Source organism: Coccinella septempunctata, chromosome 2, assembly GCF_907165205.1.
Source record: "Coccinella septempunctata chromosome 2, icCocSept1.1, whole genome shotgun sequence".
Classification (NCBI taxonomy): Eukaryota; Metazoa; Arthropoda; class Insecta; order Coleoptera; family Coccinellidae; genus Coccinella; species Coccinella septempunctata.
In genome coordinates, this window is record NC_058190.1 from 15,201,262 (window position 1) to 15,214,723 (window position 13,462).

The 13,462-nt window shown below is 36.8% G+C and overlaps 1 protein-coding gene and 1 pseudogene across 2 annotated transcripts in view; one reads left to right on the forward strand and one right to left on the reverse strand.

The window, feature by feature from the left end:
• Positions 1-13,462, forward strand: part of LOC123308802 (disintegrin and metalloproteinase domain-containing protein 10-like) — a 145,062-nt gene that overhangs the window by 5,118 nt on the left and 126,482 nt on the right. The gene's annotated exons all lie outside the window — the stretch shown is intronic.
• On the reverse strand, positions 4,268-4,347 carry LOC123308833 (annotated as a pseudogene).

A 13,462-nucleotide genomic window follows, 5' to 3' on the forward strand; every position in this document is an offset into this window, starting at 1 on the left:
GAAACGTCAGACGTTAAACATAACCTATCAATTTGATTTTGCTTTCGTTTCGCGTGAACTCTCTTTTACCTAATATTGAGCTCCGACAGCTGGAATAACATTTGGAATATTGATGTTCTAATGATTTATATGCCTAATAAAGAGAATTTTCAGCTTGAAAGTATTTTATTATCAATGAAATGTTCAAGTGTTAGAGACATCAGCAATGTAGTTTCAGCCATTTCCTTATGTACTGAATGTAATCTGATAACACAGTAATTTAACTTAATCCTTTTGATAACTTTCAAATCACTGCTGATTTCCTAGAATTTTCGTTCATTATGAGAAAATACACAGGAAATGTAAACAATGACAGTTTGAGGTTATCGAGAATTGCATTTAACAATCAAAATTCGGCCATTCGCAAGTCATCGGTGCTACTCGTTTAACGTTCGGTTAACGTACGTCGATGTTTAAGGTATACGTGGGTGACCGCTAGTTTACGTAGGCCGTAAAGCTGACGCTAACGTTAACGTTAAAAACGGACGAATGAGCATGCGTAGATGTCAATTATAACGTTAACGTTTACGTTCATGGCTGCACTTCAACTCTCTAATAGCAGTGTCGTCCGCGAAGAGGGCAGTTTTCGTATTTGGGAAACCTGGGAGGTCGTGTATGTATAGGTTGAAGAGTTCGGGTCCAAGGACGGAACCCTGAGGTACGCCTGCTCTAATTGTTTTGGTTTCTGAAGTTGTGTCATTCAATTTCACGGTGAATTTCCTGTCAACTAAGTAAGAGTGAATAAGCTTTATGATAAAAGGTGGTAGTTTAAGCTGTATCATTTTGTATAATAGTCCTTGAACCCAAACTCGATCGAATGCCTTTTCGATATCCAACAACACCATGACCGTATTTTGTTTTTTATTGAACGCATTGATAGTATCCGTGATTATTCTTGTTAATTGATGACTAGAACTATGTTTTTGCTTGAAGCCAAACTGATATGGATTATGCATTTCGGTTTTCTTCAGTGTTTTCTTTAATATATCCAAAACAATTTTTTCTGTAAGTTTACTCAGCATCGACAACAAACTGATGGGCCTGTAGCTAGAAGGGGAATGCTTCTCTTTGCCGGTTTTGTGTACGGGTATTACAAGCGCGGTTTTCCATGAGTTAGGCCAATGGCTGAACTTTATAACTGCATTGATTATATACGTCAGTTGCACGATGGATTTTTTGGAAAGATTCTTAATCAGTTTTTTGTCGATGTCGTCCAGTCCTGGGGATTTGTTGGGAGGAAGGGTTTTGATTAGATTTTTAACATCTGAAGGGTTAGTAAGATAATGGTCGCATTCAGCGGACGAAACAGTTGCGCAACTGTTACCAAACGCTAGCGTAAACGTTCGGTGACATATGCGCTACATTCTCAACACGTTCTGGAGCGGACGCCACTTTTGGGAGCGGATTTGATTTGTGCTAGGTAGCGGTAGCGGAAAGGAGCGAAAGTTGGACTTGAACTGAGTAGGTAGTTAGTTATTTAGTGTGGAAGATGCACGAGCTTGAGTTTGTTGAGGAAAATGAAATGAAAATTGATGGAAGGTAATAAAGAAGGATGTTAAATAAGTTATAGGAAATATACTAGAGCAACAAAGTAATTCGTCAGAATTCTAGGTTATTTTTTTCACAAAAAAAAACTGACTTAACCAGCACAAGGTTAACGAAACTTAAAAAATCCGTTTGTTTACGTCTTTCCTACAGACTTCTCAACTTATCAGCTGATAGTGACAGCTCGTTGGACTGCCTTATCCTATCTCGGCTTGCCAGCGAACGTTCAACATGTTCCCGACCGCTACCGCTGGGTAGCAGAAGCGTTTTGCGCTCCGTCCGCTGAATGCGACCATTGATGGAATACATTATTGTGCTTGGAGTTTAGATACTCAGAGACAACTTTTTCAATGTGACGGTCTGATTCACTATCCGCGCAGCCTATATCGTGAACTTTTTCAAAAGTTTTTGCTAACAATTCGGCTTTTTGATCATCCGTGTCATAATTGATTGAATTGTGGATTAAATTTGGGACGCTACTAGGTTTTTTCTTCAAGGTTTTTGTAACCTTCCACAAGGAACCGTCTGATGGGTTGAGTTTCTGCAGTTTATCGCCCCATTCTCGATTTTTGAAAATTTTTATTTCTTTTTTGATAATTCCAGTGAGTGTCTCCGAGTTTATTTTTTCTTGGGGATCGCGAAGACGTTGCCAACGTTTGCGGGCGCTGTTTCTTAGTTTAATAAGGTCAACAATATCAGAAGGGAGTGATTCTGCAAAGGGATGAATTGTTTTTATTTTAGTGGTTCGGTTACGTGCGTAAGTTATAGCCTCCGTAAAATTTAATACTTCTTTTTCCAAGCATTCAACGGAATCTATGCAGTTATTGATGACTATTTTGTCATTGAGAATTCTTCGAAATTCTTTCCAGTTGGTGGTTTTATAGTCAAAGATCTTCTTGGAAGTCTGGGTGTTTTTCTAAGAATTTCAACAACGTTCTTCCATTAGTGTTATTGCTGAGATTTCCCCAAACACCGTGTTTGGCATTTAGATCTCCAACGACTAAGGTGTTCCCGGAATACAAAAGGTTTTCTAGGCAGTTTTCACTGAAGTTATTTGACGGACTGTTATAAACGCAAGTTATTCTAGGACCGTTTATGATTTGTATACCTACATTCTCCATTGTGCAATGCGTTTTAGGTAGAATTTTAAATGGGATGGTATATTGTCTACTAGAACAGCGACGCCTCCGTAGTGTGAGTTATTTGAGCGATCCATTCTAACCATGTGGAAGCCTTTAAATTCAAAAGTATCCGAGGGTGTTAATCTAGTTTCGTTTATGAGGAAAATATTGATGGAATGTTTTTTAACGAAATATGAAATTTCGTGTTTTTTGCTGCGAACGCCGTCGGCATTCCAGATGGCTAGATTGAGGGATTTATGGATTGTATTCCTAGTCATCTAGGTTGCTCACAAAGTTGAAGAAAGTTTCGAATCTTTCTGCGCCAGATTTGCATTTTGACAATTTTTCGTACAAGGTCCTAACTAATGCTAGAGATTCAGAGACATTTATGAGGTTATTTAATTTTTTATACTCATTTTTCAGATCAGAGAATTAACCTGCGGAATGTGGCATTTTGTGTTCTTCTTTTTCTTGATTTTTTTTCTCCTGTTTTCGACGTTCCTCCCAGGGATTTACCTTCGGTGGTGGTGCTGGTACGTATTTCTTTGGAGTTTCTTGTACATTTTTGTTGGCTGTTCTTATGTGGAGTTTTTCCAATAAGTTTAGATATATTTCGCACTTCGTGCTATTCGCTGGGTGATTTCCATCACAATTTGCGCATTTTGCTGGTGTTTCTCTCGTTTTTGTGCAGTTCATTGTTAGATGACCTTCTGCACATTTCAGGCACTTGTATGGGCTGTAGCAATTCGAGGTTGCATGGCCCCAGGATTGACATCTTCTACACTGGGTGATTTTTTTGTTTGAGTAATGCCTTTCCCATGTCACTACAGTGAAGTTGATTGTTCTGACGTGTTGTGTCAGGAAACTTAGTTTGGTTTTCTGATCTGTGATAACCAGGTAGGATGGGTTTTTTGTTCCTTTCATTTGGTATATGTTTTTTGTGTTTATTTTGTATTCTGTTAGTTCCTCTTTCAGTTGTTCTGTGTCGAGGTGCTCATTCAGACCTCGTAAAACGAATGCGTGCGTTTTTTCACTTTTTTTCGAGTAAGTATGGAAAGCAAAGTTATCTGATATGAAATACTTTTTCAAGGTATTATAGGCTTCCTCGCTTTCTACGTAGATGCTTGATGTTTGTGGGTATGCGTATGCGTATCGGATTCGGAGTTTTTCTTCGTCACCGATTATTCTTCGGATTATTTCCACCGTTTCTCTGTGTTTTTCGAAGATTCCGTGGGCAACTATCGGAGGTGGTCTCAGTTTTGGTTTAGTGGAGTTTGTATCGATTTCCGGGACAGTAGTTTCATTGGACAAGGCATCAAAGCGGTTCTTTAATTTTATTTTTGGCTGGGCAATTTCCATAGGGGTTGGCGTTCCTCCGGGATGGGAATGATTTGGGTCGTCTTCATCGTGAAGACGAATTTTCTTTCTCTTGAAATTTGGAGTACTCATTTTTTAGAGACACTTTTTATCACACACTATGGAGACGTTTGCTCACTTTACTAACACATGCACTAACACAAACACGATATGATACACTACAGAAATGATCTTGTGAAGTATGATCTTGATATACTACAGAAATGATCCTGTGAAGTATGATCTTGAGATATACTACAGAAATGATCCTGTGAAGTATGATCTTGGCCTCATCAGAGCAACATAGCATTTTTCCACGGTGGAGAACGTTTGGAATTGATGGAACTTTATTCAATGTTGTCATGTTCTAGTGGGTATTATTTACCCACAGCGCCATCCAACATGAAACGGTATCCGATTCAATATATAAAAATATGGGACATATGCTATTGTCTTCGTCTTGGTTTCTATCTGGGGGGATTGAATCGGATACCGTTTCATGTTGGATGGCGCTGTGGGTAAATAATACCCACTAGAACATGACAACATTGAATAAAGTTCCATCAATTCCAAACGTTCTCCACCGTGGAAAAATGCTATGTTGCTCTGATGAGGCCAAATGAGGCCGAAACCATGGTCAGCATCTGCTTTTCTTCGGTGGAGCGTACTCCATTTGGGGGCCTTGACGATGACAAATTGGCTAGCTCAATTCAGATCGTAACACTTGTCGATATTCATATCGTCGGGTGGTATGCATCTGAATTTATCCTCATTATTTTATTCATTGCCTCCCCGTTTAGGCGTGATCATTCTTCATTATTGTACCGCTGGCATCGTACTCTGCCGCGAACCGAGCGCGTCTCAGACTTCTCAGTTCATCATACGTCCGACGTTCGCAAAGGCGAATCGGCGTACTGAATTAGGGAAAATATGGGACATATGCTATTGTCTTCGTCTTGATTTCTATCTGGGGGGGATTGAATCGGATACCGTTTCATGTTGGATGGCGCTGTGGGTAAATAATACCCACTAGAACATGACAACATTGAATAAAGTTCCATCAATTCCAAACGTTCTCCACCGTGGAAAAATGCTATGTTGCTCTGATGAGGCCAAATGAGGCCGAAACCATGGTCAGCATCTGCTTTTCTTCGGTGGAGCGTACTCCATTTGGGGGCCTTGACGATGACAAATTGGCTAGCTCAATTCAGATCGTAACACTTGTCGATATTCATATCGTCGGGTGGTATGCATCTGAATTTATCCTCATTATTTTATTCATTGCCTCCCCGTTTAGGCGTGATCATTCTTCATTATTGTACCGCTGGCATCGTACTCTGCCGCGAACCGAGCGCGTCTCAGACTTCTCAGTTCATCATACGTCCGACGTTCGCAAAGGCGAATCGGCGTACTGAATTAGGGAAAATATGGGACATATGCTATTGTCTTCGTCTTGATTTCTATCTGGGGGGGATTGAATCGGATACCGTTTCATGTTGGATGGCGCTGTGGGTAAATAATACCCACTAGAACATGACAACATTGAATAAAGTTCCATCAATTCCAAACGTTCTCCACCGTGGAAAAATGCTATGTTGCTCTGATGAGGCCAAATGAGGCCGAAAAGCATGGTCAGCATCTGCTTTTCTTCGGTGGAGCGTACTCCATTTGGGGGCCTTGACGATGACAAATTGGCTAGCTCAATTCAGATCGTAACACTTGTCGATATTCATATCGTCGGGTGGTATGCATCTGAATTTATCCTCATTATTTTATTCATTGCCTCCCCGTTTAGGCGTGATCATTCTTCAAAATTTTGATGTTTTCACCAAGAAATAAGACAAAAAAAATTCAAAAATCAGCAACTAGAACGAGCCAGACATAGAAATACCAAACGAGAAGAAGTCCGACTCCCGTACTAAATTTATTGACACTGTTTGTAATCTATGATTTCTAGGCACTACAACAGCGCTGCTCCAAAATCGCACCGACGGAAATCGGAACTACTGCTCTGCGGCATCGGTCGTAGGTGGCAGGCCAAAACCTTTTTTTTTTTTTTTTTTGGTGTAGCAGGGGGAAAATCTGCAAACAGACGAACACACCCTCTCCTGAGGGGGAACAGTGTGGGGATTCTCACTCTCTGAGCTCGAGACCCACTAAAAACCCTTAACTGCTTCTTCATAGGTTCCGGGCATTTTGCCTATTAACCAGTTGACTCTTATGGTTTCTGGACTCTCACACGATCATAGTCGTGTTGATATTTGTATGCTGCCTATAGCTTTTATAGGTTAAGCTCTTCTTTGGTTACATTTAAATCCTTAACTGATCTCTGGGTCTTCGGTGGTAGGTTCTTGACCTTCTAGCTTCTTCCGTTGGATCGTAGTCGACTAATCTTCGTAGTTCCTCATTTGTATGTTGTTTGGCTTTGTCGAATATCCTTTCCGCCTTTCTCTTCATAAATTCTGTAACTGGTTCCCATTCCAAGTTCTTGTAGATTTGTTTGTTCCTAACAAACCAGGGTACGTCCATCGCCATTCTAAGGAGTTTATTCTCAGTGGCCTGTATTTTCTTGATGTGGGTCTTGGCTGCGAAGCCCCATGCCGCCGATCCATATGTGAGTTGTGGTCGCGCAATTGTTTTAATCATCGTCAACTTGATGTTCTTATTCATATGACTTCTTCTGCCTATGAGTGGATAAAGTTTACTCATTGCGGCTTTTGTTTTATCAACTGCACATTTGATGTGGTTTTTCCATGTAAGTCCTCTGTCAAGCGTCACTCCTAGGTATGTTGCTTCATTTTTCCATTCAACCTCTTCTCCATCAACTTCAAGGTTTTCTTCCATCCTAAATCTTCTCTTTTGCAGTAATATTGCTTGAGTCTTTCTTCCATTGATTTGTATTTTCCATTTGATGCACCATTTGAGTAATTCATCTATGGCTTCCTGCAGTCTCCGGTGTATGATCTCTGGGCGTCGATGTCTGAACGCTATTCCTGTGTCATCTGCGTACAAGGTGAGCATATTTCTAGCATTCTTCGGGATATCATAGACGTATATTTGTTGAGTTTACATTTATATTGTTGGCAACACTTCTCCTCATATGTCACTTTTCTGTTGTTAAATTGTTCGGTTAGTCAGTAAGTTGAATAGGACGATAAGCATGAAGTTGTACGAGAAATGAAGATTGTAAAATGTTGATATACGAAGAATAATTGTTAAGTTGGGATTAAAATACAGAAAATATCAAAAACACACGCTTTTATTTTACATGGTAGCAGAGCGTGGTTGCGCCGATTACTAAGTTGTGGAAAAGTGAAAATAGATAAAGGTTACAATCCGAGCACGTGATGATGGCCGCACGGAATACGGAAATTATCATTTCAATATTTGATGGAACTGATTATAACAGTTGGAAAATAAGGATGTTCAAATTCCTGCAATTCAAGAAATGTATCGATGTGGTAACGAGAGCTAAACTAAGCACAGATGACACTAAATGGGAGGAAAGGGATATACAAGCAACCAATTACATTTATGGAGCAATCAGTAATAAACAGCTGGAGTACATTAGTGAACTCAAATCTTCTTATGAAATAATAAGTAAATTCGATGAAATGTATCGGAAAAAATCAACTGCATTACAACTTGTATGTCGACATAACCTGGAAAGAGTCAAGTTGAAGAACTATTCAGATCCAAATTTATTTTTCGACGACTTTGAAAAGTCAATAAATGAGCTGAAGCAAGCAGGAGCAATTATTACTGAGCAGGAAAAACTTAACTACATGTTGAAATCTTTGCCACAGCATTACAGTTATATTGGCGATTTAATAGACGTCCTACCAGAGAAAGAAAAAACAGTCGATTACCTGAAGAGCAGAATCAAATTGAAACATGCCGAGGAAAACTCTAATGAAAATTTAAATGAAAGGAGTAACGTTTTCAAGACGCAGACAAAGGGTACAGTACTGAACACTTTTAAATGTTTCGGCTGTGGAAAGCCTGGCCACATGAGAAAAGATTGTCGCAATGTTAATCCAAGCCGTGGTCATGTTTCAAGATACCGAGGACATAGATTTGGTAATAAGAGTTCGCGAGGACAGGGGAATTATTGTGAAGGTGGAAGCCGAGACTATAGAGGTAACGTTTTCCAAACTTCTGTGTCAATGAATTCATGTACTTTCAGTGAAGATGATATACCAAAGAAAGGCCAAATCAACTGGTTACTTGATAGTGGAAGTACTGACCATATCATCGACACCGATGAATATTTTGACTCTTATAAAATATTGGAGAGGCCTATCCGAGTGAAGGTTGGAGATGGAAGAATTCTAGAAGCTACAAAGGTTGGTGATATAACAACTTATTTTTTGGTTCATGGACAAAAATCTGAGGTAAAGTTGACAAATGTTTTCTATGTGAAAAATATGAAAGCAAACTTGTTGAGTCATTCTAAAATCACTGAAAGAAATTCTGTTGTTTCAAAAGGAATGTTTTCTAAGATTTATAATCCGAATAATACTCTGATAGCTGTTGCAATTAAAGATGAAAGGCTGTATAAGATGATAAGCTATGTTAACACAGAAAATGTTCAAATGATGCTCAGTAAAGTCAATATGTCTCTAAAAGAAAAACTTCACAGGACATTGGGTCATATCAATTTCAATTATTTAGAGAAAATGTGCCAAAATGAATCATTAAATGGACTACCCAAAAGTTTAGAGTCCGAATATCTACGATGTGTAACGTGTATTGAAAATAAGATGCATAACCTACCTTTTAAGAATAATCGAAGAAGAGCTACTGAAATTTTGGAGATTGTGCATTCTGATTTGAACGGACCACAGCAAACAGCAGGCAATAATGGGGAGAAATATTTCTTGACCTTCATAGATGACTACAGCAAATTAGTTAAAGTCTATTGCATTAAGACTAAAGATGAGGTTTATGGATGTTTTATGCAATACATCAATGAAATCCAAAATTTAACTGGTAGAATGGTGAAAGAACTTAGATGTGACAACGGAAAAGAATACATCAATGCCCGAGTTATTCAATTTGCAAGAGAAAAAGGAATAACCCAGCGAGCACAAAAACATCTCAGAGATGTTAAAAGTAAGAGATTTCGAGACATTGAACATCCACTGCGATGTTCTGTTTATACATGAATAGAACTTTTATAGAACAGCCAATGTCCGCCGCAGGCGGCTATTATATGGATGTACCTGGGATGTCACAAAAAGAACTACTCAGAAGTTTTTTTGATAGTCTTTTCATGTACACAATAGAATATTTCTAAAGCGCTTTGCGCACACGAAATCGCTGTTTGTAAGACTTTATATGAAATTCTTTTGTGAGGCCTTTTTTCTTTCATTTGAATGTTTGAGGATACCACATTCAATTTTGAATGAACTACAAAGTTTTTAAATGAAATACAGAATACTATATAAGAATAGAAATATTTTAATGATACTTCAACAGGTACAAAAGAAAAAGAAATCACATTTCACATAAAAAATTGAACAACAAAAAACAATTGATAAATATTATACTACAGAAAGGGAGAATAAACAAAAAAATATATCACATTCAATAAAACAAACATAAATGACCAAAAAGAAATATCACATTTAACATAAAAAAAAACAGAAATAATAGAAAACAAACTGATTATAATTTTAGATGTACCGAAAGGGAAAATGAAAAAAAATTTATGAAAAATTTATTTTCCCTTCATTTTATCGTCCCTCCTCCTCTGCCTAATATGCCTAAACCAATCTTTGGCATAGAGTTCGAATACTTTCCTAGTGATTTGGAATTTTTTATGGATCACATCTACAAAATAAAAACAATTCAAACAATTAATTCACAAAATATATGAAGGTAAAGATGATTTTTTCCAATTAAAATAACAGAGAAAATAGCTGCATGAAAGGATCTGGAAGATTTGAGTTGTATAGCTCCTGACCAGGTTGATTTGCGAAACGATTTTATTTATTTAATTATTTGTACTGGTATTTAAAGATACAATACAACAATTTAAAGGAGTTCTCAAAAACAAGAACTTTTCTGGGACAATTTGAATTATTTTGTGATTCACAAGTGATGAATGATTATTATTATCATCGTCGGAAGAGTAATCTTACAAAATATTCTGGGAATTATCAACGGCAGAGATAGATTATCGAAATATTTGAAATCCTCGATGATATGGCTTTAAACTTTTTTAAGTTATTTCTTGAATAATTATAATAACCTTCCATATACCATTCGATTATTCCAACCAAAATACAATGATCTCTTATACCTAGTCCCAAATACACAAATAATATTAACCACGCAGCGTGGATTCTTTTGAGGTTATATGTATGTTTCTGGACATTATACTATACATTTAGTTCATGTAATACTTACTTATTAATTGTATTCGGTTACTATGAAGAGATCGATCCTAAATTCACAATCAAAACCAACACAGAAGTAGTTAATATTATACAAATCACCAATCAACTTTCAACTCCGAACAGTCCACAGTCCAAACTACGAAGAAAGTGGAAATGGCGGCAAAATGAAATAGGTGAATTGTATATTGTTTATTTGGAATAAACCTCCCAAGGCAAACTATGCGACGCCAAGAGAAGATATCCACACGTTAACATTATTTTCAACAGTACCTCTCAGTAGGTAGACGAAGAAATGCCACAGATGGCACAGATCAGAACAAATAAAGATTTCCAATAGCCTTTGGAGACCTCTTTGGGAAGTGCATATTACGTTTCAAAGAAACATCCTCATGCCAACATTTTCGAAACATCCCAAAACATCCCAGGGATGTTTGTGCTCGCTGGGAATGATCAAACCTTGCCCAGCATATGTGCATGAGTTGAATGGTACAGCCGAAAGATACAACAGATCTCTAATGGATATGGGAAGATGTCTTCTATCAGAGGCTAGAGTGGAAAGGAAGTATTGGCCCGAAGTAATTAAATCGGCTGCATATATTAAAAATCGAATCTTGACAAATACAATCGAAAGAAAAACACCATTTGAAATATTCTTCAAGAAGAAACCTTCAATAGAAAACTTAAAAATTTATGGTAGTAAGGAGTGTGTAAGAATTCCTGAAGAGAAAAGAAAGTCAAAATGGGCCAAAAAAGCAGAGGTTGGAATTTTACTTGGATATACAGATGTGGGATATAGAGTGCTAATAAACAACAAAGTATTGGTTGCCAGACACTGCGATGTAGTAGAAGATGATGTGACACTGTGTGGTTTCGACAATATGGAAAATGAAGACAAACAAGGCGATATGACTGAACACCCAGAAGATAACAATGAAGAAGTTGTAAAAGAAGACTCAGTGGTGCAAGATGATGAAAGAAAGACATCGAAATTTGGAAGACCAATACAACCTCCTTCTCGTTTCGATGAGGAATTTAATTATTATTGCATTAATGTTAATTATACTGATGCTTTAATTCCAGAAAACTTCCAGGAGGCGATGGCATCCAATGATTCTGCAAGATGGATGTTGGCAATGGATCAAGAGATGAACAATCTTGTGAAAAACAACACATGGACTCTTGTGAGGAAACCCCCTGAAGACAAAAAGATAATTGATGTCAGATGGATATATAGAAAGAAGAGCAACAACGAATATAAAGCTAGGTTAGTAGTTAAGGGCTTTCAACAAACTGAATGTTTAGACGATATTTATTCACCTGTTGCTAAAATGCCCACTTTAAAATTACTTTTGTCATATTGCTGTCAAAACTCTTTTCACATTCACCAAATGGACGTAGAGACGGCATTCTTAAATAGTAAAATTACGTCAGAAGTTTATGTTCAACAACCAGATGGTTACAAAGACAATAGTGATAAAGTTTATAAATTAAACAAAACTCTGTATGGGTTGAAAGAAAGTCCTCGAGCATGGTATGAGTGCTTTAATAATTATTTAATGACCATAGGTTTTCGTAGATGTAAATACGATTTTTGTCTTTACATAAGAGAAGAGAATAACTTGCTTGTCTATATTCTATTATTTGTTGATGACTTATTGATTTGCTCTGATGACATTCAAGTAATTGCTGATATAAAGCAGAATTTATTAGGAAAATTCAAAATGAAAGATATGGGTAAAGTCAGAAATTATATTGGTATTGAAATAGATTATGAATTTAAAGGTAATAACATTTTGACTTTGAGTCAGAAATCTTACATTGTATCTTTGGCCAAACGCTATAATATAGAAAACTCCAAATTGTTTAAGACTCCTATGGAAACAAATTTAAAATTGGAAAAATGTGAATTGAGAAATGAAAATGTAAACTTCAGAAATCTAATAGGTGCTCTTTTGTATATCAGTGTTGGCACCAGACCAGATGTATCTTTTAGTGTAAGTTACCTCAGTAGATTTCAGAACTGTTACAATGAAACACACTTCAGATATGCTTTGAGAGTTCTTAAGTACTTATATTTGACTAGAGATCTGAAATTAGAATACTATAAAAATAATCACTCTGATATATTGGACTGTTTTGTTGATGCCGACTGGGCAGGCGACATTTTTGATAGAAAGTCAACTACTGGCTTTGTTATTAGAGCATTTGAAAATGTTATATTTTGGAAATCCAAGAAACAGAATACTGTGACAAAATCTTCTACATTTGCCGAGTATATAGCCTTATCAGAGGCAGTAACAGAGATAATTTTTCTCATTTCCTTGATAAATGACGTTTTTGTTAAAATTTATAAACCTGTAAATATTTATGAAGATAACTCTGGAGCTGTAGCTATTGCTAGATTTGGAAACTTCACGAAAAGCTCAAAGCATATAGAAATCCATTACCATTTTATCAATGAAAATGTTAAAGATAGGAAAATTGATGTTATAAAAATTGAATCTGAAAATAACATTGCTGATATATTCACTAAATCTTTAGGAAGTAGAAAATTCTTTAAGTTTAGACAGATGCTTAATTTAAAATAAAATTTTTGTATGAGGGATATTAGAAATGTAATATTGTTTAGTTTTAGTAATATAAATGTAAGGAGGCGTGTTGAGTTTACATTTATAGTGTTGGCAACACTTCGCCTCATATGTCACTTTTCTGTGGTTAAATTGTTCGGTTAGTCAGTAAGTTGAATAGGACGATAAGCATGAAGTTGTACGAGAAATGAAGATTGTAAAATGTTGATATACGAAGAATAATTGTTAAGTTGGGATTAAAATACAGAAAATATCAAAAACACACGCTTTTATTTTACAATATTACGTAAAGCAGAGGTCCAAGTACCGATCCTTGAGGCACTCCCGCTTCCAATTGTCTGGTTTGAGAGGTTGCTCCATCTATTTTCACATAAAAGTTTCTATTCCTTAGATAGTTCCTTATAATCTT